This window comes from Dermacentor variabilis, chromosome 1, assembly GCF_050947875.1.
Source record: "Dermacentor variabilis isolate Ectoservices chromosome 1, ASM5094787v1, whole genome shotgun sequence".
Taxonomy (NCBI): domain Eukaryota; kingdom Metazoa; phylum Arthropoda; class Arachnida; order Ixodida; family Ixodidae; genus Dermacentor; species Dermacentor variabilis.
In genome coordinates this window covers 290,256,697-290,279,977 of record NC_134568.1, presented here as the reverse complement: position 1 = coordinate 290,279,977, position 23,281 = coordinate 290,256,697, and the positions used below count along the sequence as shown (strand labels likewise).

General features: G+C 47.2%; 1 protein-coding gene across 4 annotated transcripts in view; it reads left to right on the top strand.

Moving 5' to 3' along the window:
* The window catches only part of LOC142567151 (uncharacterized), a 399,588-nt gene that overhangs the window by 296,642 nt on the left and 79,665 nt on the right, over positions 1–23,281 (top strand). Inside the window, exon 2 of one of the 4 annotated variants that reach the window (XR_012825176.1) lies at positions 11,803–11,933. The exons of the other annotated variants lie outside the window; for them this stretch is intronic. The gene's annotated coding sequence lies outside the window, so the exon portion shown is untranslated. Of the gene's footprint in view, positions 1–11,802; positions 11,934–23,281 lie in introns of those variants that run through there. 4 annotated transcript variants of the gene reach the window in all.

The following is a 23,281-nucleotide window of genomic DNA, read 5'->3' as shown; positions in this document are numbered from 1 at the left end:
AGATAGATAGATAGATAGACAGATAGATAGATAGATAGATAGATAGATAGATAGATAGATAGATAGATAGATAGATAGATAGATAGATAGATAGATAGGCGCAACACGGCTTAAGCAGGCAAAGAATGCAATTCCAAAACACGGTCGAAACAAGTTCATAACGAATTAACAAAACACTATCGAAAAACAAGTCTGTGAAGCATGGCGAAAGAAAGAAAGAGGAAGAAAGAAATGTGTATACGTTTCCATGATATGTTCATGCTTGTGTTCTCTGTACTCGTATACCCTTAAAACCCGCGATGTCCTTCAAATTCTGTCACAATATAGCCTAAAATTGATTGACTGAGTTTGAACATCAAAAAAGCGGCATATAAGCTGCGAGAGACGCCGTAGATGGAGTCTTCGGATTGACCTCCGTGGTGGCCCAGTGACTATAGCGTTGAGCTATGGCGCTGGCGTCCCAGGGCGCGGGGTCAGATCTTTGCCGCGCGGTCGCATTTCGATGCAGGCGAAATACAAAAAAAAAAAAGCACCGCTCGTGTAGCGTGCATGGGGTCAAGTTAAGGAATCCCAAGTGATCAAAATTAATTCGGAGTCCCCCACTACGGTGTGACTCATACTCATATCTTGGTTTTGTCACGTAAACACCCAGAATTTAATTTTAAGTATTCGAATTATTTTGAACAGCTGGGGATCTCTAACGCCTATCCAAAAATTAGTGCATCAGCATTTCGTCCATATCAAAAAGTGTCTGCGGTAAACTGGCAATCGAATCCGTGACGTCGGGCGTTCAGCATGCATGACTCTCAGCTATCGCGGCGGGTTAATTGAAGACAATTATATGGTCTACAGCAGCACCTCTGACTACGCCGACCAGCATTAGCCGCCCGGCTTGTCGAATCGATGCGCAATGATCGCCAATCAGAGAGAGAGAGAGAGAGAGAGAGAGAGAGAGTGAGTGAGTGAGTGAGTGAGGCGCCCCCTGTGGCAGCGTCGCACTCCGGTGCTCCGTTATTCGCGCGCGTGGCGGCGGCGGCGAGGTGATCATCCGCGGAGGAGCGAAAGAGCGGTGCACCATCAACAGCTGGTCCATCTGTATGCTGCACGCGTAACGCGGAAGCCGGAAATAGTGCACGCACGTGATTTGGGCGCGCGCCAGTTTCGCGCGCTCTCGTCGCGTTGGTGGCGCGCGACGAGCGCGACATTGGACGCAGCGTTGAAACAAGTCGGCGCTGCAGGTTGCGACATCGGCTGCGGCACCCCGCGATGTGGGACTGCTCAAAGGCGTTGGCGCCACAATGGGCCATTGGATTCGACCGGACTGGAACGCTTCGAACGAGACAGGAGTTGCATGTACGAGCGCGCATTGGGACCGCGCGCCCGTCTGTGCGAAGGATGAATGCGCTTGCGACGCGACACCCTTTCGAGCACTTTCTGCAAGGTTGCTGCCGCGACGGTTTAGGATACGGAGGCAACATCCGCGCGCAACGCCCGGTTTCCCCCGGTGTTCTGCACGAGGAAATGCAGTTTCTTGCGCAAATAGGAGCAACGAGAGTGCCGTTTCGCTTGCGGTCCTTCGTATAGAGCAGCGCGCTTCAACGCGGACACGCGGCGCGGCAAATGCTCAGAAATTGATAAGGAAGCCGCTCGATGCTTGAGTTTGGGTTTTCACGTGCAGGCGTACGTAAACGGATTAATATACAATGACCGTAGCGTTAGTGAGGGGAGGTGCAACTTCTCCTTCGGGGAATGAGTTCGAGGTAACGAATACGGTGACATATTGTAGCGGATTTGAAAACTATACATGAAGACGTTTTGGTGGCTTCCTCAGATGTGGATGAAGTGTAAGAGGGGTCACGCGAACTACGACGCCGACTTTGTTCCGGAGTCGTATGTGTAACAAACATAAATTGTAAGTACCTGTAATTAGACATTTTCTCTTAATAATAATTCGAGAAGCACATTTTCTTGTCTAATCCGATCATCAACGGAGAAAATATGCGTTATACGAAAATCAGAGTATACGCTTCCGGAAGATAACGGACGATGTCATCTTTTAATGTGTTAGTTTCCTTGCAAGCAATGTGCGTCGTGTGCAACAGATACGTTAAAAAACGTTATCTGTTATCGCCATGTGGTTTCAGCCTTGAAAATGGTCGAGAGGAAAGTGGGCACGTAGTTACGAAGCCTTTTGCTCGTAAGAACTACTTGCCCGCCACCTCTTGCGCACGAGCGTATACATCCCTGTTCCAGCGAGCGGTTCGCGCAAAACCCATTCTTGGCAATTGAACTGCATGGCACATGAATAATTAAGGCCCTGTACCATTGTTATTAAGCAAGGCGATATCATCAGCGAATCGCTAGTTACTAAGGAGTTGATGGAGAATACCTGAGTAACTTGCGATTCGCTGATGATATTGCCTTGCTTAGTAACTCAGGGGACAAACTGCAATGCATGATCACAGACCTGGACAGGCAAAGCAGAAGGGTGGGTCTAAAAAAATTAATCTGATGAAACCTAAACTAATGTTTAACAGACTCGGAAGGGAACAGCCGTTTACAATAGGCAGCGAGGCACTGGAAGTGGTAAGGGAATACATCTACTTAGGGCAGGTAAAGAAAAAGTTAAATTATGGGGTTTTACGTCACCGTATTCTCACCTTGTGACCTAATAGCTCATAGTCACACTAGATTTGCACTCAGTAATAATTTTCTTCTACCTAAAGTACGAATTAACTATGGTAAACAGACTGCGGAATTTTTCGCAATATCGCTTTGGAATACTCTACCACCTATCATCAAAAATGCAAAAAATTTATACCAATTTAAAAGAGAACTAAAATCATTCATAATAAATACTTACTGAAACTCTCCTTGTTTTTTTTTTCGTCTTGTTTTTGAGTTTTTTTTTTAATTTTTTAATTTTATTCTGTTTTTTTTTATACCGTCTTGCTGTTAACAAGTGTTCTTATTACTCATATGATATAAACATGTTTTGATATTACTCTTCGCTCTCATCTGTACTACTGTTGCTTTATACATTGTATAACATCATGAGTGTCTTTAGCAGGAGGTCCCGATACAGTCTTTGACTATGGGACCTCCTTATGTATACTACGCACATGCAATTATTTGTATTTTTACTAATAAATAAATAAATAAATAAATAAATAAATAAATAAATAAAACCACTTTCTGTTTATGAGGCACGCCGTAGTGGAGGACTCCGGAAATTTTGACCACCTGGGTTTCTTTAACGTGCACCTAAATCTAAGTACACGGGTGTTTTCGCATATCGCCCCCATCGAAATGCGTCCGCCGTGGCCGGGATTTGATCCCGCGACCTCGTAGTCAGCAGCTCAACACCATAGCCACTGAGCAACCACGGCGGGTTTAGGGCAGGTAGTGACCGCAGATGTAGATCATGAAACTGAAATACTCAGAAGAATAAGAATGCATGGCTGGGGTGCGTTTGGCAGGCATTCTCAGATCATGAACAGCAGGTTGCCATTATCCCTCAAGGGGAAAGGGTATAAGAGCTGTGTCTTATACCAGTACTCACCTACGGGGCAGAAACCTGGAGCCTTACGCAAAGGGTTCTACTTAAATTGAGGACGACGCAACTAGCTATGGAAAGAAGAATGATGGGTGTAACGTTAAGGGGGGGGGGAGGATAATAAGAGAGCAGATTGGGTGAGGGAACAAACGCGAGTTAAGGACATCTTAGTTGAACTCAAGAAAAAGAAATAGGCAGGGCATCTAATGATTAGGGAAGACAACCGGTGGTCATTAAGGGTTACGGACTGGATTCCAAGAGAATGGAAGCGTAGCAGGTGGCGGCAGAAAGTTAGGTGGACGGATGAGATTAAGAAGTTTGCAGGGACAACATGGCCACAATTAGCACATGACCGCGGTAGTTGGAGGAGTATGGGAGAGGCCTTTGCCCTGCAGTAGGCGTAGCGAGGCTGCTGCTGCTGATGATGAACGTCATTGTGATGGGCAAATCAGACAAATTGCCGCAACGTCACACAAAGGCGGAGCTTGCGAACCTCACATAATTCGCGCGTCCACTTAGAGTTCGCAAGGCCTGCGCACTCGCTCTGAGAAGTGCGATATATGCTTTCAGCGGAAACTGTATTCCGTGGCCGTAAAACACGTCTCGCAAAAAAAAAAAAAAAAAAAAGAAAAAGGAAAAGAAAATGTGTCACCGCTTTCTCCCTTTGCAAACTTTCACCGAACCCGATTGTAAAGGGTTGCCCTATACGCCGTTCGTTGTTGACTCTTTTTTTTTTTTTTTTTTTGTCGGCCGAATATTGGTGCCGCGCGCGGTTTGGTCAAGCAGAGCACACGCGCGCGCGGCGCGTGTTCGGCGCGGGACGCGGCGTTCCTCGCAGCATGGCCGATGCCCCGTTCCACTTTTTTGTTCCACGCGGAAGAAGTTTCCCCGTACGCCACAAAACGACGGCCCGCTGCAGCGCGGCGAAGATCGTGCCCGCGGTGGAGGTCGCTCGGTTCACGTCAACGCGCGCTCCGAGCGACCTGCCAAAGCGACGGCCGCGCGACCCACTTGTCCGGCGTTCAGTAATTGCCAGCGCGGCCGCGGGCCGACCCCTGGGTGCATCAGCGTGTCCTCCGAGGCGTCACTCTCGTCCGTCATCAGCGGCTTCGTGATCGTCTTGACGATGCCCCTGGACACTTTCTCTGCGCACGGGAAAGCGCGGTGCTTAGCCGAGGGCGAACTGCGCGCACGATTTTGCTGTTGCGCGAGTACCTGCCGGGGTGGCCGCACTTCTCTCTTTTTTTTTTCCGGTATCGGGTGCATTATACGACACGAGCCTCGATGCTCGGCGCCCCATCAAGCGTAATCGACCGCTCGAACGGAAATATCTCCCAAACGACCCTGTTATGATTCGTACCGCGGGCTCGTTTGGCTGACCTTCCGGCGGAAATGGTTTCGTTTTCTTCTTATAGAACAAAATCAGACCTTCGTATTGCGCGGCTTCCAAGAGCGCGGCCATGCCAAGCGTTGCTTTCGCAGCGCCGGAGAAGTTTAACGGCGGCCTCGATCGGAACGACCCTTGTTAAGGCCATGTATCATGTCTTTCGCGAGTTGTGTAGCACGTTAAACATTAATGCTTTGGCAGTCGTTCCTCCGACCTCTTGATGTCTTTCTCAATAAGAATGGAGTGTTCCTGCCGTTAGCTTTTCTTTCTTTTTCTCCCACTTTATAGCCGATGCTCGCAGCACATCCACTATCCATTAGGAGGAGAAAGAGCCGCTTATCAGGATTCGAGCGATCAGCGTAAGAAACGGGACGGATGGTTTCTGAATCACAGATCTGTTGCTGCTCAACGTGGTTTCATTTGGTAGTCAGCACTGCTATAATTAGCGATTTACCGCAGTATATTGGACTGATCTACATTTAGAGTAAGGCAACCTGCGCATGTTTTCAGCGCAGACATAGAGGTCAACGATTCGAGCACACTGCTCCAACTGCACTGCTGAGGCGATGTTTGGCCTCAGCCCTTTAGGTAACGGAGTTGTAAACGCAAGTTCGCAGTGCCGATTACCCTGGCATACTGTCCACGTTGGAATCTGGCTGCCGTGTTCGTGATAGCAGTGTGCTTTAATAATATCAGTTCTATAAAATAAAAATTTTCACCCTCTGTCTGTTTCCAGCTCCAGGTCGTCCGCGAGTTAACCTCGTAATTTGTCCTTATTGCGCATTTGTGCAAGCTAGGGTGGATCGAATGCATCCTGCATTTAACAATACGCGCACTTCGTTAGTTTAGGGAAGGAAAAGTTTGAAGGGTTAAATTTTGGCTTTATGGAAAGCTCTGGTTTTATTGGGTGAAATTTTTCTGACTCACGGCAAGCATACGTATGCATCACTTCGCAACCATAGGTCCCATGCACTCTAACGCTCTCGGGGGAGCCTTCTGTTATATAATGTGTCAAAGAAAGAAATGAAAGGTAAGTAGCTAAAGGTAGTGCAGCAATGCACAAAGAAATATGGAAACACATTAGAGAGTTTTGGAATAGGGGCCCCAAACGTTTTGGGGCCCCAAAGAACAAGCGTCGAAACCACTGCGCATGCGCGAGACGCAAACTGCGTTTGGGTTTTGCGTTTTGCACGCTATTTCACTGATTTAGCGAGAGCCCCAAATGTTTCCCCAAAAGATTTGCGTAAACAAACATGGCGGCAGCTGTCGAAGCGGCGGCTCTAACCTAGCACCAAACTGGGCTTGATTCATGGTTACGCGTGAAGTTCGCAAGCTAGGAGAAGTGACTGCGGTTATCGCTTTCTCTCAACTATATAGCGTGTGTTATGAAGATTGATTCATTAGACGCCGCTGATTCCGAATTCGATTGTGGATGGTTATGGCTCGTAGGCCTAAGACGGCTTAGCTTGACTGGTGAAGGCACGTAAAGTTGGTTACTCAAAACTAAGGGCAGCTAATTGTTTGCTACTTACAGAATAACCTCTAAATTGTAAATAAACGTGAATGCAGAAAATTGAAAATTACTGTTTTTATCATAAAATGGCACATTTTATTTAATTATTTCTAACAGCTTTTCTTTGACGCCGTAGTGGCGCTGTCAGCGCAAGACGCCATCCGCAAGCGCAAAGCATGCGCAAAGCCCTATTCTAAAACTCTTTACTCTTGCGTGCCCCAACGCTAACACCCGCAAAGCTCTTTGGGGCCCCAAACTATTGGGGCCCCTATTTTAAAACTAAGTCAAGCCGCAACACTTTTGGGCTCGTTTTTGTTATCGTTTCAATAAACAGAAATATTTACGGTTGTCTTGTTTCTGTATACACAATACAACTCAGTTTATGAAAATTCAATAAAGAAGCGATAAATGTATGTCGAATTCACTTCGATATACGTCATATTTATCGAGAGCAGTAGGCATGAGAGTTCATTATGCCAGAGGTAAACGAGGACCTTTGTTTTCGCAAATGTCTTCCTTTGTTAAATTTCGGACGCACGAGCTTGGCGCCGGAATCACCCTGTCAACAATATTTTGGTTGTCCCTGCACTGCTGTCGTGACTTATTTATTTATTTATTTATTTATTTATTTATTTATTTATTTATTTATTTATTTATCTGGCTTTTTGGGGGCAACTTAGTCTTTAGTATTTGACTATACAGGCGCAGAAAGGTGGCCACATCCGGCTGAATGAGGAAAAAATAGCGTTACATAGCCGTGCACAATAAACCAGAATAATCAGTCAAGTCAGAAGGGTCACGATATAAAGAGAAGAATTAATAGTATTTTATTTACATACAGTAATTCATTATCGCAGCGATTCTTTGGCGAAATGTGATCGCTGCCAAGCTAGGGAGGCAATTCAAGTGTTGTATATTCTTTGACTCGGCTCGTTATATTGATCACAGACATGTAAAAGCGAACGCTTATACATCGTCATTTATATTTAAGGGGAGAACTCCAGAGATAAGAAGGCGCTGAGAAAAAATATTGGCTAAACTAAGATGTAGGCTTTCTGCGAAGCAAGTTCTGCCCAATTATGGTCGTGCATACGGTATATGTTTCACAGTGCCAGCGTATCCGCTTAAAGCGCTAACCTGCATTCGCAGTCGCTAATGATTGCTTTAAAATGAAGCCTGGTGATCACATGGTAACATTCATAATACACTACTCTCAGAAATGCTAGCACTTTGGTGTAACTTCGCCTCCCCAGCAATAACTGTCGTAACTCGTGCGCCTGAATCCTTTCTCCAGCTCTGTGCGCCCGGTGCCTGCCTGTGAGGAACGCTATATAGCGTTCCTCATATAAATGTGGGCAACACACATCGTTATCGAGAAATTACTTGCCCACAAGAATGACTACGCTTAGTCTTGTGCAACGGAATTGCGCCCCAAACTTGCCCACAAACTCATGCAAAGCGAAATGATTCCAAGCAGCGGCGGAGATACGCTGGCGATCCCCGGGTGGGACACTTGCGCGCCTCTTTCGCCACTCCCAGAATGTTCGCGCGTCCATCTTCTTTCCTGGTCTCGTCGTCTCGTGCCGGGCAGCTTTCCGATTAAATGTCACCGGGTGAGCGACGTGCCTCTGGCCAACCTAACGGCGCCTGGAGCGTCCCTCTTTGACGTGACACTTGATTACGAAAGTAAGAAATATGGAGAGGGGGGGGGGGGTGAGTATGGAGAAGCGATGCCGTATAGTGTCCACGAGTGCCTCAACAAGAAAAAAAAAAAAAGAAACGGCCGCCGGCATCTCGTGGCCGATCCTGTCGACGCACGCGCTTCCCTCGCGGCCCCCATAGCACGAAACCGCCGTGCGTGCGCGATGTTCTGCACTCTCCCGGTAATGCGGCGAACGGCATTGAGACGGATCATTCAGGCATCGTGCTCCTCCGCCGGCGGTTGATGGCGATTCGCGGCCGATAGCGGCGAAAACAAGGCTTACCGGCTTCTTCGCGTCCTTGCATCCAGTATTTCCAGAGCCGCTATGGGCCGTTGGAAGGCAGTTAAAAACGCATAACGGGTTGACAACGGCAGTTCTCCAAATGTTCTTTCCCCCGCGAAGCCGGTCGGCGCTATCCTCCGCGAGCGCGATGGCGCGTACAAATACGAGAAGATGCCTGCGAATAACGAGTCTTTGTTCATTGTTTTCTTTTTCCGTGCTCCGCGGATGCAAGGTGCACTTCTCGGCGGCCACAGGATGGATTCTTGCGCACCGGCCTGCAACTGTCAGGGGCAGCAGCCGCGGCGAAGAAGAAGGGCCGCCTTTGTTTGGCAGCCAAACCAAGGCCTCCGCCGCTTCTCGCTGGCACACAGTGCGCGCGGACGCCGGAATGGCTGCAGTGCCGCCGCGTGGTCGCATCTTCCCTGCTCTGGCGCTGGCCGGCTGCACGCGACGACGCCGTGACGCAATGGCCGGCCGCGGAGCGGAGATGTTTCGCCACTCGTGAACACGACCGCTGCTCGCCGCCGGCCAAAAGGCTCTTGCTGGCTGTGCGCCGGTCGCCGGAGGCAAATCGGGCGGTGGAAGCTCCTCGTAAAGGAACTAATGACCCTGTGCGCCTCTGAGCAGTTAAGACCGAGCAGGACTCACTCATAATGTGCCGCGCGCGTGGTTTATATCGGTTTATGCTATGCACCTTGTGCGCGCGCGTCACTTCCGTTCTGCTCCGCGAGCGGGTCCGCCATTGCCATACGTGCTACCTGGCTGCTCGCGCGGCTGAGTTGTTGATCCGTGGTTCCTGCTCGCGTCGCGATCATGCCGTCCTGGCCAATTTTCGGTTTCCGCGCAAGAAGTAACACTGCCAGGTATAGCGAAACTACGCCGAGCTAGGCATGTGTAAGGTCTGCGCTGTTTACCAAAAGTGATGACATGGCAGCACTATAAGCGCAGTCCTTGCTTAAGTAATGCATGCGCTTCAATTGCACTTCAACAGAAATGATATTCAAAATGACATAAAGTCGCAGTCACGCAGAAACTCCTCTGGGAATTTTCTCAGTATGCATAAGTATTGTGCCACTTGCTCATATCCACAGGGCCCGGTGTGATTATGAATGTTACGAAACTAGATCCGACCAGCACACAAACGACGGCGCTGCGGCGGCACGAACTGCTGCGGACGGCGGCGCAATTAAGGTGAATCGATGACGCCAACAAACTACTGCAGGCGGTGGCGCCAGGTGCACTGATGGCGTTCCGGTCATTATAAGCCCTTATCGTTCTTAAGCGCCTTATCCATCCGCGTCGAATCATAATGAACCCTCATCAACCGTACTCTGGCAGCGGCTGCGTATGGCGCGGCCGCGCGGGTCCTACATGAAAACCGATCTGCGATGGGGCGTATAGTGTGGCGATTGCTGATAGCTTCGCGAGCGCTGTTTTCTCGCCGCTTAGTTTGCGTTGAAGCGAGAGGCAGCACGAATGTGAATTCGCTCGCTGATTCGGGCGCTATCTTGAAAGCGATAGTATGGACGGACGGACAGACGGTTTTTCTCGTTGGGTATAGGATAGAAATGCTTACGCATTTAAAAACCGTGCGCGCGTGGTTGAAGCTGTTCGACAAGCAGGGCGGTCTGCAAACGGAGAAGCTTAAAGAAAAATGAGATTAGAAAGTTTTCACAACCGCACGCGAAGTAACGCGCTTTGATTTACTCGTCTCGCTGCGGATGACGATATGACTTGACGGCAGGCGCTTCGCCGCTACGTTCCGCACCCAAAGTTAATTGTTAACCTGCAACGATTTGCAGACATTCGTTTCTTGCAGAGGGACGTAGTTCGCAGACAGTGCCGGGTAATAATAATCATAATCATATCATAGCGTCTTGACTTGCAGTACCTCCGGTTCTGAAGTCGCATCGGCACCGACGCTCAGTTTATATGGGTTCACGCTGTCGCAGATGCCGGCTTTTTTTCTTTATAGCGAGCCTGCTTCGAGCCTACGTGCCCGTCCATGTGCGAAGGGCGAAATTCGGGGCTTCTGACTTTTGCCATCGCACAGCAGGATCATAAACGTGCGGGGCGTATGCGTCGAAGCAAACTGCGAACACACACAGCGATACGAGCGAGGTATCCAGCAATATGGCGGACGTTCAGTACAGATGACGGACGTGACGTCACATGCAAACTACGTACAGCGGGTTACTTAACAGGAATTTCATGGCTGTTTTCACTGCACTGTGCACAAACCATATTAGGAATAGCTGGTGTTCACCGGCTCTGTATACAGTGTACTGTATACTGTGCACGGACTATGGGAGACACTCGTCGGTATAGAAAAGTAAGTTAACTAATAAAGTTAATTAATAATTACACATTATGTAATGCGTATAATATGTATTATCACTCATAATAAGGCAAAATACAAAGAGTAGTCTGACTTGCTCCAAGTGACGCCAAACAGTACCTTGGTTCTGTCCAGCTACCTGGCACTCGTATATATATATATATATATATATATATATATATATATATATATATATAAATATATATATATATATATAATTTTGCCCAGGTGGGACACCCTGTACATCTGAGCAGCGATACTTATCATGAACGCTTTTCTAACTCTGGGCCCACTAAAAAGTATTTTAACGATATATTTGCCTTTGGCTGTTGATGACTTGCTGGCCATAGTGCAAGTAATTTTTTCATTGGAAAGGGGCGCTTTTTCACTAACGTTCTTTTTTCCACAGCACATTTCGAACACTCAAGAAGAACGCGGCAAACGTTCTCAATTTCATGAACACAGCAGCCCTCGGGAGAACCGAAGTTGTGCATTCTGTGAAGAAAACTATTTGCATATACCACTCTTCCAGTCGAATCCTGTGAATTAATGTATCTATATATGTCGCAGGAGATTTGCTGCTACGTTGGATTTTCTTTGGGAATCTTCTGACGCCTCGCTCACTACGTGCAAGAGAGATGAAAGTAGCGTTAAACTATGTTTTCTCTCTTCTCCTATTTTAAATGATTTGCTGTAGGCATGTTTATGTAGCAGATACTTCAGCTCTTCTGTTTACTTGTGCTGCACAGTAAAATATATGAAAAGAACCGGAAAAGAAAGGTCAGTAAGAAATATGGAAGAAAAATTTGAAAGAAATCTAAAATTTTCCGCTCTACAGCAGGCAACGCTATATGTATGTCTAAATAAATGAAAATAGCAGCAGTACATCTCACCGCACAAATTTGGTGGTGCGCGCCCTGCAGATGCAGTATTTATTCTTTGGCGTAGAAGTGGTCGCTGTGGTGCTGTCGTTCGCGAAGGAAGGGGTGACACGGTTTCCTTCTCTTCTTTTCTTACCTTTAGGCACTCGTCGTCATTTGACGGAAACGCGAAGAGCCTCATCGCATGTTCAAGCACTACTGCGAGAACGTCGAAAGAAGGTTGAGAGTATCGTGGTAGACGCCGTCATAACAAGACACTCTGCAGGTTCTTGCGTCAGGGACCAAGTCATCTTTCCTGGGAGTGAAGCGAGCCGACGACGTAGCCGTCCTCGTTACGCGAAGCCTACGAGCAAATCATGCATGCATGTATCGGCGAGCTCCTGCACTTCCTGAGAATGACCACGAAGGCTGGTATACATTCCGCCTGATCGTGACGCCTTAATTCCCGCCCAAAGGGAGCGTCAGGAGTGCGGCCGGAGCACGTGTATGTGTATGCTTTGCCTGCAAGCATGTACACATGTCCCGCCTAAATGGAGACATATGTATCTCTGCTGGTGCGGGCATTCTCTAGCTCTTATTTATTTCTTCCCTTCCTTTCATGCAAGTCATAATAAATGGTAGTGACCCCGCTGTCTGGATGCTGCTGCGTGCTCTCCCATTGCGGGGCTCGAGATGGTAAATAGCCGAGGTGCTAATAATTTAAGGCTGCGAATAAGAACACTAGACAATTACCATTCCTACAGTTCTGCCAAGATTGCTTTCATATAGTGTTGTATACTACGCATCTATAATCAATTTATCCCAAGTATAAAGGTTCCTGGCAGTTGGCTTTTAAACCTCATCGCCACTGTTCAGTCCTTAAAAATGTTCACACTTAGGAGAGTCATTTCGGGCGCTCTTATGTAAATACATCGGAATGGAGGAACAATTTTGTTCGTCATTGGCTCAAATAATTTTGACAAGGTTTGTTGAATTAAAGAAAAAGCTAATGTCTACCGACTATTTGGAACAGATATTTTATTTACACGATAGATTTTTTTACAAATACTACCGAAAATGGGAAAAGTTCAAAAGAAAAGAAAGAGCGTCAGAGCACAATTCTGTAACTCGATAAAAAGTTATACGAGACTTCTGTAAACAGCATACACTATTCGAACATGTAAATACTTAAAGATCGCTCCGAATTACGCCAATACTTCGCGAGCAGGACTTTCGGAAAGCTCGTGTAAACAATGTAATGTTTCTCATAAACCTGTAAACGAATGTATCACATTTGTCCACTTTACAATTTAACAACTTGATTGATTATGACGTATTCAGTTGATTGATTGTCATAGGCCTATGAAGGACCCCGTAGTGAAGAGCCCCGGATTACTTTTGGTCACCTGGTATGCTTTAACGTGCATCCAGTGCTTAGTGCACGATCGTCTTTGCGTCCTGCCTCCGTTGCAATGCGGTCGTGCCGGGGCATAGGTCTATAGGCGATACATCTGAGAAAATTCTGGTATCTCATTTTCGTCCAGATAAATACAGCGTCCTAAACGCTGTATTTCAATCTTCTTTTTTAATTATTATTATTATTATTATTATTATTCTTATTATTATTATTATTATTATTATTATTATTATTATTATTATTATTATTATTATTATTATTATTATTATTATTATTATTATTATTATTATTATTATTATTACTTAACGATGATCGACAAGCCTTGCAAAAAAGGAAGGATGGCATAAACAAAACGAGGCTTTTCACAGTCGGTGAAATTCTGCCTTGTATCTTAAATAGAACAAATTTCATTCAAATCTTCACCGAAGTTGTCTAGCGGGAGTATTTCTGGCTTTTGCACGCATATGAAAAAAAATAGGAAATTGTAGTTAGCACCGAACTAAATTAAGCTTCCCACAGTTATGACTAATTAGAGTGAGAACTACAAGAACAGACGCAAAGGCACAAGAAGAAACTAGAGCCAGCGCCGTGTCTTGTCTCTTCTTGTGCCTTTGCTTTTGTCCTAGTAGTTCGCGCTCTAAATAGCCGTGCTTCCATACCATAAGTCGCCCATTTTTTCTCTTCTGATCAATTTAAGTTCCCACAGTTAATTCCACATGTATGATGTGTGCCTTGGATCTCTGCGCTTCAGTTCAGTGTGCACTTCCGTTTTATCAGACGCATCTTCATCATCATCATCATCATTTATTGACCCTTAAAGGCCCCTGTTGGGGTATTACATAAGGGGGGAGCATACATAAGAAAAAGAAAGGTACAAACAGTCATGACTGAAGTAAGAAACAATAACAATAACATTCATAAGAGGTAAAGAAGGTGTAATCAAATGAATGTCAAACACAAAAAGTAATAACCAATGCACTAAAAAATGTATGATGTAGTAAAAATAAGTCAAATCCATTAAGCATCAATACTCAGAAAGTTCGTTAGTATGTTTCGAAACTTGGTAGGGTTACGTTCGATTACTATACGCGGTCCGGTAAACTATTCCATTCTGCAATAGCTACCGGCAAGAAAGAGCTGTTGAAGGATTTCGTAGAGACGTGAAGACGTTGAATACTGAGGTTGCTTGAGAGACGGCGTGAAGTACGGTGGGGTGGCAAAAGATGTGTCGCGTAAATGCGGGAAATTGTAATAGAGCTTTTGAAAGAGGCATAAGCGTGAGATTTTTCGACGATGTGCTAATGATTAGATGTGGAGGGATGATTTGATGTTTTTAACACTTAGCCGATAGTCGTACTGGGATGTAATAAACCGGGCTGGGCGATTTTGGTCGGCTTCCTGTAGCTCAACAAGGTACGCTTGATGGGGATTCCATATTGCCGACGCGAATTCCAGTTTAGTACGGATAAATGTTTCATATGCTAGTTGACAGATCCCAGGGGGTGATGATGATAGTGACCGTCTTATGAATCCCAGGAATCGATTAGCGGCAGTAGCCAGGTTTTGGATATGTTCTGACCATGTAAGCTTGCTAGTGAAGGTGATACGAAGGTACCTCTATGATTGAACCAGCTCAATAGGAAGGGAATGCAAAGAGTAAGAGTATGACATGAGAGAGTGTTTCCGCGATATGCGCATGAACTTAGATTTTTTGACGTTTAGCTGCATGAGCCACTCTGTGCACCATTTTTCAATTGTAGTGAGGTCACGCTGTAAAAGCAACTGATCATTGTATGAGTTTATACGGCGGTACAGCACGCAGTCATCGGCAAAGAGCCGGATGGATGACGAAATACCAGAGGGGAGATCATTAATGAAAATTAAAAACAAAAGGGGTCCAAGGACTGAACCTTGCGGTACTCCAGATAATACTTCGGTGACTGTAGAGTGACGGTGTCCAATCACTGTAAACTGTGATCGGCCAATTAGGAAGCACCGGATCCAAGACGTGATTAAAGGATGGAGACACAAGCTGTTCACTTTGATCATTAGTCGTTCGTGAGGTACACGATCAAAGGCTTTCGAAAAGTCTAGATAAATTACGTCTGTTTGGAAGAGAGAATCAAGGTTTAAATGGAGGTCAGTAGTGAATTCAAAGAGTTGAGTTTCACATGAGTGACCTGGTCGGAAGCCATGCTGGTTACAGAAAAGAGTTAGCTTCAAGATGAGAGGCAACATGAGAATAGATTATGTGTTCAAGAAGTTTGCAGGCAATACAGGTGAGTGATATCGGGCGATAATTCGATGCATCAGTTCTGTCGCCACTTTTGAAAACCGGGACAACCTTGCTTAACTTCCAGTCATTAGGAATGGTACTGGTAGTTATGGACTGCGTAAAGATGATTTGTATAATTTTACTAGTAAGCACCTTAGTGCTTTTGACAACTTTAGCGGGAATGTTATCCGGGCCGGGAGCACTGGAGACCTTGATATTATCGATCAGGGCCAAATGTGACGTCAATTGAAGGCATGCAGGAACAGTTGCAGTCAGGAAGGGTACTGTTACCTAAGGCGGGTTCTTCAGTGAAAACGGAAGAGAAATAAGAATTCATGACATCGGATCGATGATCAGTAGAGACAGGTGATTTATCAGGATATGACAAAGTTATATTGTGAGAAGCACTGCGGTTTGTGGGTAGAAGTTTCCAAAATTTCTGTGAGTTTTCACGAAGGATACTAAGAAGGTCGATATGAAAAAATTTCTTTTTTGATTATCCTAACAAATTATTGTATTGGTGGAGGCATGCAAAATACTTTTCCCATTTGGAATCGCAGTCCGAGTGTTTAGCTGCCCGAAAAAGGCGCTTCTTTTTGTTTACGAGCTTCCTAAGGGAGTTTGTGAACCATGGTTTATCGACATCGCCTCGAATACGGACAAGTGGCACATATTTCTCGACAAGAGACAATATCTTCTGTTTATAAAGTAGCCAATTGCTCTCTACATTGCGCGAGGAAGCGGACTGCTCAAAAGACACAAAAAAAGCATCTAATTCCTGATTTATTTTTGAGAAGTCTGCTTTGTTGTAATCGTGGATATATTTTGTTGAAGGTTGACTGGTCGGTACCTGAAAGGTCAGGTCAAATAACACCATCTTGTGATAACTTAGGCCATCAATACACGTTAATAATTGAACAGTATCGGGGTTCGAAACCAAAACTAAATCAAGGGTATTGGCACCGCGAGTCAGCGTAGACACCATTTGTGTGAAGTTAAATGTTAGAACAAGATCAAGAAATTCTTTAGATAGCTGAGAAGATGCTGTCATTTTGTCCCGCAGTTAATGTCAGGAAGGTTAAAATCACCGCAGAGGATGAAGTTACTTTTGGGAAATGTAGCAAATAAACGCAAAAGCAAGTTGTGTAAGTCTTTCGTAAAAGATTTATCGCAGTCGGGCGCACGGTAGCACGCGATAATAATATTTGTGCAAAAACGAAAATATTTTCTTGTTCGTTGTTGATTGATATTGCGGAGGAAGACAGATCAGATTTAATCAGTAAGAGAACACTACCCTCCCCTGCGACCAACCCTGTCAATTCTGAAGGCGTTGAACACGTCATTCGACAAAAGTTCTTGCGTGTCTATTGGCGGCGAGGAGTTACGGAGTCGCCATCTATCGGAAGCGCCTCGCTGGCGTAGTATGAGGGATCACGCGGCGCGCTCCTCATAGGTTTTGCTGTCAGTGCTCACTGAAAACACCACGCGGGAGCTCTCCCGGACATCTATGTAAGTGCTTTCGAAACGAGAGAAGCTTTTTAATGTCTAAATAATAATCTTGGGCAGACTGAAAGCACAGAATCGTTTACAGACGCTCTCTCTTTACCGAATACGTACAGTGAACGCCACTGCGCGCGCTCGCCGCGATGGAGTCTCCCGAACCGGCGTCTTGCGTGAAAGGTAGGCAAACGCTGAGAGCAAACTATGTGAAATATGTTCTTATAGTGTTTGTATAACTAAATGGAGCGTAATAGAATGAAGCCTCAATGCAGCGATCGCACAGCTTCGCAGCGACCGACTGTGCGTCTGCGTGCTTGTCCGCGCACTGTTTCGCTTCCGCCGCTTGCGCGTTTTCGCACCGTGCCATGAGCTTTAGGCCGCAGAATATGAGCATTTGACAGTATGCAAGCAACCATTGTTGCGTGGGCGCTATCATAGCTGTTCAAAAATAATTTCATTGTAGAGACTTCGACGCCTACGGGGACTGTGATGTGCCGTTGCGACGATTCAATCTTCTTTTTTTTTTCTAAATTCTTGGACGTTTCAATATTATTTCTCGACTTGCGTCGCACTATATGTTTATCGGTGTTCTCAGCGTGCGATTTCGCGCTGCTTCTTTTTTTTTTTGTAATCCAGTGCATTAATTCAGAACACAAACATGACCATATGCCATGCTTTATTTTAATGTGCTCCTTACCGCTCCCTTTCCACTCCAGTGAACTTGCCAGTATCTATAGCATCGACAAGTTCATAGACCATACCATCATGACATTAGTCGGGCAGTGGACTCGGACGAGCGTCTCATTGCGTGTTTTTCGAACATCGCAGACCCGGCGCCGTAGCAGAAATCTTCCTCGCGTCTATGCTTGCTGCAAACCCGACTTGTAGCCGATGACTGTTTGCCGGTTTTATGTTTCGCGAGCCAAGCTTCACGCAGCTTCTCGTCCTGCGGCTATGTACGAATAAGGCTGACACCGGGCTCCGTTGCGTACGTCCGGCACTGCGGCACCGACCAGTAACCTACCATGTGGCGCGCCTTCAAAGGCAGCCACTACCTATTGTAGTGCTTTCAAGCGTTGTAAAGGAGACACTCGAATAGGGAAATCTCGCCTCTAAATGAGGACCGCAGCGTACGAGGGAACTTAAACTCTCGTTTTCAGCTCGTTTCAGCGCTCCCGAAGCAGCCGACGCGGCCGCTGTGTCCACGTGATCCCTAATAGCACGTCACGCCGACGGTGGCGCCAGCTTTTCCACTGGTGGAGCTCGAGGCCAATATCAGTAGTAAGCCATGACTCTGTAAATATTGCAATGTCGGCAGAACTGTCATCAATAACGGCTTCTATTAGGTCTTTTTTAGGAAGATAGCTTCGTACGTTTCCCAGAAGGAATGAAATACTGTCGTATACTGGGACTTTACCGACGCGGTAGCCCAGTGGCTGTGGCGCTGCCCTGCTAAGCTCGAGGTCGCGGGTTCGATCCCGACCATGGCAGCTGCAGTTCGATGCCTTCGAAAGCCAAAAACGATCGTGTCCTTAAATGTATATAGTTGGCCCGTGCCAAAGAACCCCAGGTGGTCACAATCATGTCGTGGTTCCGGCATGTAAAACCCCATATTTTTTTATTTAATTCATGCTTTAAAATTACCTCGTCCTATTTTTTTCTTTAGCCACGCCGTTTATGTTCACCACACTTTACTGAAACGCAATAAGCGGGAGCAGATGAATTCCCCGCAAGGCTCAGCCGGTAGAACTGAATCGCAGTCGGTGCAAAGGTTGACAAACACCGCATCGAGTCTCGCTTGCCACAAAACGTGCGCACAGAGCAAAACGCCGGACCTCTGGGAGTTCATTTGGGTAGCACACCTCCAGCATTTCATTTAACACCTGACAAAAACTCCAAAAAACAAAACACTACAGGACGGCGGTCTCCTGTATAGTCATTTGGCATAATTGATCAGCTTAATTCCGTGTGCCTTTGGCACCATAAAGTCGTTTACGATCGATCCACCTCGAACGGCCCTTAACAATTAGGCAGACACGATGGAGCAGGAGGTCACGTGAGTAGTGGCGTACAGATCCGAGCTTGCCAGCGGCGCGAGCGAGCACGCAGCCACCGCGCCTGCCATCGGCGGTGAATCCCGCGGTTGACGGGCGCGCCTCGCCGCCGCCGCGCGAATTGGTCCCGATCAAAACACAAGGGGCGCGCGTGAGGCCTGGCGGAGATCAAAGAGCGTCTGCCGGCGCACGCCGGAACAAACGGTGCTCCATGAAACCGGGCAAGATATGCCCGCGGCTTTTGTCTCCTCCTGACATTCCCTCGGGCCGGGAAAAGAAATGCGACGGAGCATGCTTTATGGGGTCTTTGGTGCGCGCCGCGCGCTGCGAGAAGCAAAAATGGGCCGGAGCACATAAGGACCCCTGTCGGATTCAGCGCCCGAAAATTTGTTGCCCTACCGAGGGGGCGCGCTGCTCTCGCGCCAGCCAATGGCCGCGAAGCGCCGCCTGGAGCCGCCTGAGCGGCAGCCAATCACCGCGGCTCGATTGCCTCGCGCGTCGCCTTTTTCACCCCCTTTTTTTCCTTTTTTTTTTTTTGCTTTCGTACGTGCCGCCGCTTGCCCGCCTGTTGTGTTCTGCAAAAGAAAGGGCCGACCGTCCCGACACGCTTTATGATGCAAACAGCGCGATACGATCATCGAGCCAGTCTTGCCGATATTTCTGCCTGACTGATTTACTGCATAGCGGAACTGGTCGCGCGAAAGGCGCGAAATCTTAGCGACAGAAGCCGAAAATACCTCGCCGCCGGGCGGCGAACTGATTAACTACGCGCAGTGGTGGCAGCGCGCAGATATTTCGCGTTTACGGAGTGGCCGAAATTAACGCGCGTCGGCCTATCTCTTTGGGCTGCGCCGGGTCGTTGAACCCACATATCTACTGACGCCTCTTGGGTCCGCATGTCACCCTCGTGGCGTCACCGCATGAATTCAGTAGCTCCCTCCTTGTCAAGCAGCTGATGGATGCGATGGTCACCGACCATTGTTACTAGGTTACTCTTGATCAGTAGTGAATATGGAAGTAAAAATGTTTTTCTTGTTAAAAATTATCGCTTTATTATTGTATACGTGTCATCACTTGTTCCTACTTGCTTATTTGTTCAGTAAATCAAAGCTTATCAATCACAAGTTATTATATAACGGATCGCATCATCGCCTAAAAAAAGAAAAGGAAAGGCGGATCCCATGCGTTGTTGGACTCGGTTTGCGAGGAACGCTGCGAAACTTTAGCGACTATTTGCAAGTACAAAGCACGAGATCAAGCTCGACACATATTTACCGAGAAAGACCTCACTCAACGTGGCACTCCAACATATGTACCTCATGCATGACGACGATGGAATGACGAGGGCGGCGTGACGACAATTATGGTAGGATCACGATTGAATGACGACAATGGAATGACCACGGTGGCATGGCCACGATTTGTGACAGCAACTCATTGGCGACGACAGCATGACGAGGACGGCATAATGACGAAGACATGACGACGACAGAATGACGAAGCTAGACAGATGACGGTGCAGCAACGAAGGAATGACGACGATTGTATAACGATGAAATAATGATGACGATGGATTGACGACGACGCCATGACGACGACAGCCTGATGACGAAGGTATGACGACGCCAGAGTGACGACGACGTAACGATGACAACAGCATGCCAACGAAGGAATGAGGACGAGGTCATGACGATGACGGAATGGAGACGACGGTATATTGACGAAGACATGACGACGATTGCATGATGACGACAGAGGGATGACGACGGAATGACGACGACAGCGTGACGAGGAAAGCGTGTTTGTGTTGGAACTCGCTTCCGGGCTTGCGTAGACTACCTGCCGCCAACCCGTGTAGGCCACCTCGCTTTGTACTATATCCGGTACTGGTTTGCACTGAACCCGGTATCAGCCAATCGTGCAAAATGGCCACAGCTAGCACTCGTAAAGTGGGGCGAAGAGGAAACTTTAGAAATTATCTGAGTCTAGCTTAGATTTACTTATTTATAGGAGATGGACACCAATTCGGCTCCAGAGGCCAATATTTTCATTAAGTCATCACCACTTGAAATGTCTTATCATCATCGTCGTCGTCGTCGTCGTCGTCGTCGTCGTCGTCGTCGTCGTCGACATCATCACTATTATTATTATTATTATTATTATTATTATTATTATTATTATTATTATTATTATTATTATTTGATTCGAAAACGTATATACACTTGACAGGAAAGGGAAAGCGAGGAGCAGGCTGGCAACTGCCACCGGAAGGGGCACAACGCCTGCCTACTCTTCAGAAAGGAGGGGAGAGAAACATAGAAATGGAAGATAGGGAGGAGAGGAGGGAAGAGGAAAGAAAGAGCAAGATGACAAATGTCAAAGACTAAAGCAGAACACACACAGTACAGGTCACGCACAGTAGGGCCGGTCACTGCAGGTCACGCTACTAAAGAAGGCTAAAATAGAAGAAATAGTGTCTGAGGTCTTGTCATTGGAAAATAGAAAAATGCTACAAACGTGAACCTAGAATTAGTTGCTTCTAGAAAAGTAAGGAGGGCGCGATGTGCCTGATCGCGTCGAGACGTAGAACCACTGGGGTGCAAACATTCGTCGAGTGTCGTACACCGCAGGCCAAGTAGATGATAATGTAAACACTGATGGAGGAGGAGGAGAAAGAGGAGGAGGAGCAGAAGGAGAGAGCAAGGACAGGAAAAGCAGGTAAGTCAACCAGACGAGCACCCGATTTGCTACCCTGCACTGGGCGTCTAGGAAAGGGGAATAGAAAAAGGAAAAGAAGGAGAAAGTGAGCACTGAGTACGTGGGGGGGGGGGGGGGGGTGCGACGCGCAGAGACACTATAAACGGTCTCTTAAGCCGGCGCACTTCAAGTAGTGTACTAGTGCACGAATCGTTTTTCGTGCCTGTGACGGGTGTGGCCGCGGTCTGAGTATCTTTGACTAGGAAAACGGTCTAGAGTCCAGTCTGTTTAAAGTTGTCCGCAGAGAGAGACGTTGTACGTCGTAGCGAGGGCAGGCACATGATAGGTGCTCGATGGTTTCCTCGCACCTACAGAATATTCGCACACCGGGCTCTCGGCCATTCCCATACGATAGGAGTAGGCGTTCGTGAACGCCACTCCCAGCCACAAGCGGCACAGCAAGGTTGTTTCGGAGGAGGAAATAAAGAGAGAAGGCAGGGACGTTAACCAGAAATGCATCTGGTTGGCTACCCTACTCTTGGGGACGGGAAAAAGGGAATAGAAAGATGAGATAGACAGAGGGACGGGGAGGAGTACCGCGGTGAGCTCGCGCACGCACGCGGAGGGCCTGAGCGAGTCAAAGACGTTCACCTAGGCCAGTCGCTCTCAAGAAAGACAAAAGTGCTTTCACAGCTCTGTGGGCCGACGAGCGATGGGGATGGTCAACAGTCGATCATCCAGTCTTCGAAATGCGATAGATAATGTTTGTCTTTCCAACTAAAATCGATGACAGTGGCACACTAAATTTTCGATGTTCTCTTCGCCGCCGCAAACGTCACACGCAGCACTGTCGGTCATTCCAATCAAAGCAGTGTGAGCCTTCGTGAAAGCGACTCCCAACGAGAGCCGGTATAGAAGTGATGCCTCACGTTGGTGAAGCTCGGATGGAAGACCGAGTTAAAGCGAAGGGTTCAGTTCGCGCAACCTGGTGCGCCCTATATTTGGGGTGTGCCACTGTGTTAAAGAGAGCTTGCGTGCCAGGTGACGAAACTGTTAACAATTGCGTACGTTAGCTGTTCGTGAGCTGCACGTCGGACAACTGACTGCATGCTGTGTAAAGCCGGTCTCGAGTCGGGAAACACGGCCCATGTACCAGGACTCTCTGTGTCAGTAAATTGAAGCGCACTGTGCAGAGCGTTGAGTTCTGCAGCCGTGGACGTCGTGAAATGTGACGTCTTGAATCGCAGTGTTATTCCTCTCGTCGGTATAAACACAGCACCGCCAGAACTGGTCGATGTAGTCGATCTGTCAGTATAGATGTGTATGTGGCTACTATATCTCTCGTACGACAGGAGCAAGCTCAATTGTTTTAGTGCAGACGGTGGTAAACCTGACTTTTTCTGAAGTCCTGGAATTCTGAGGTGTACTTCAGCATGGTACAAATGCCATGGAGGAGACACCGACCTTGCCGCAGGTGTGTACCCCGGTCTAAGCGAGGCACGATATGCACCGACAGTTGTGCTAAATAACGTGCGGGGTCTTTGCAAGGTGAGTGCGGCGAGGTGGTGCCAAGGGGTCCGGACAATGTGCATGGCATGTGCACACATTGTCTAGATGGTGACGTGCGTCGTGATTGAATAATATTGAGCAATGTCAATCGTTTCAACCGCTGACGCACTGCTTGGTAGTCCGAGACATA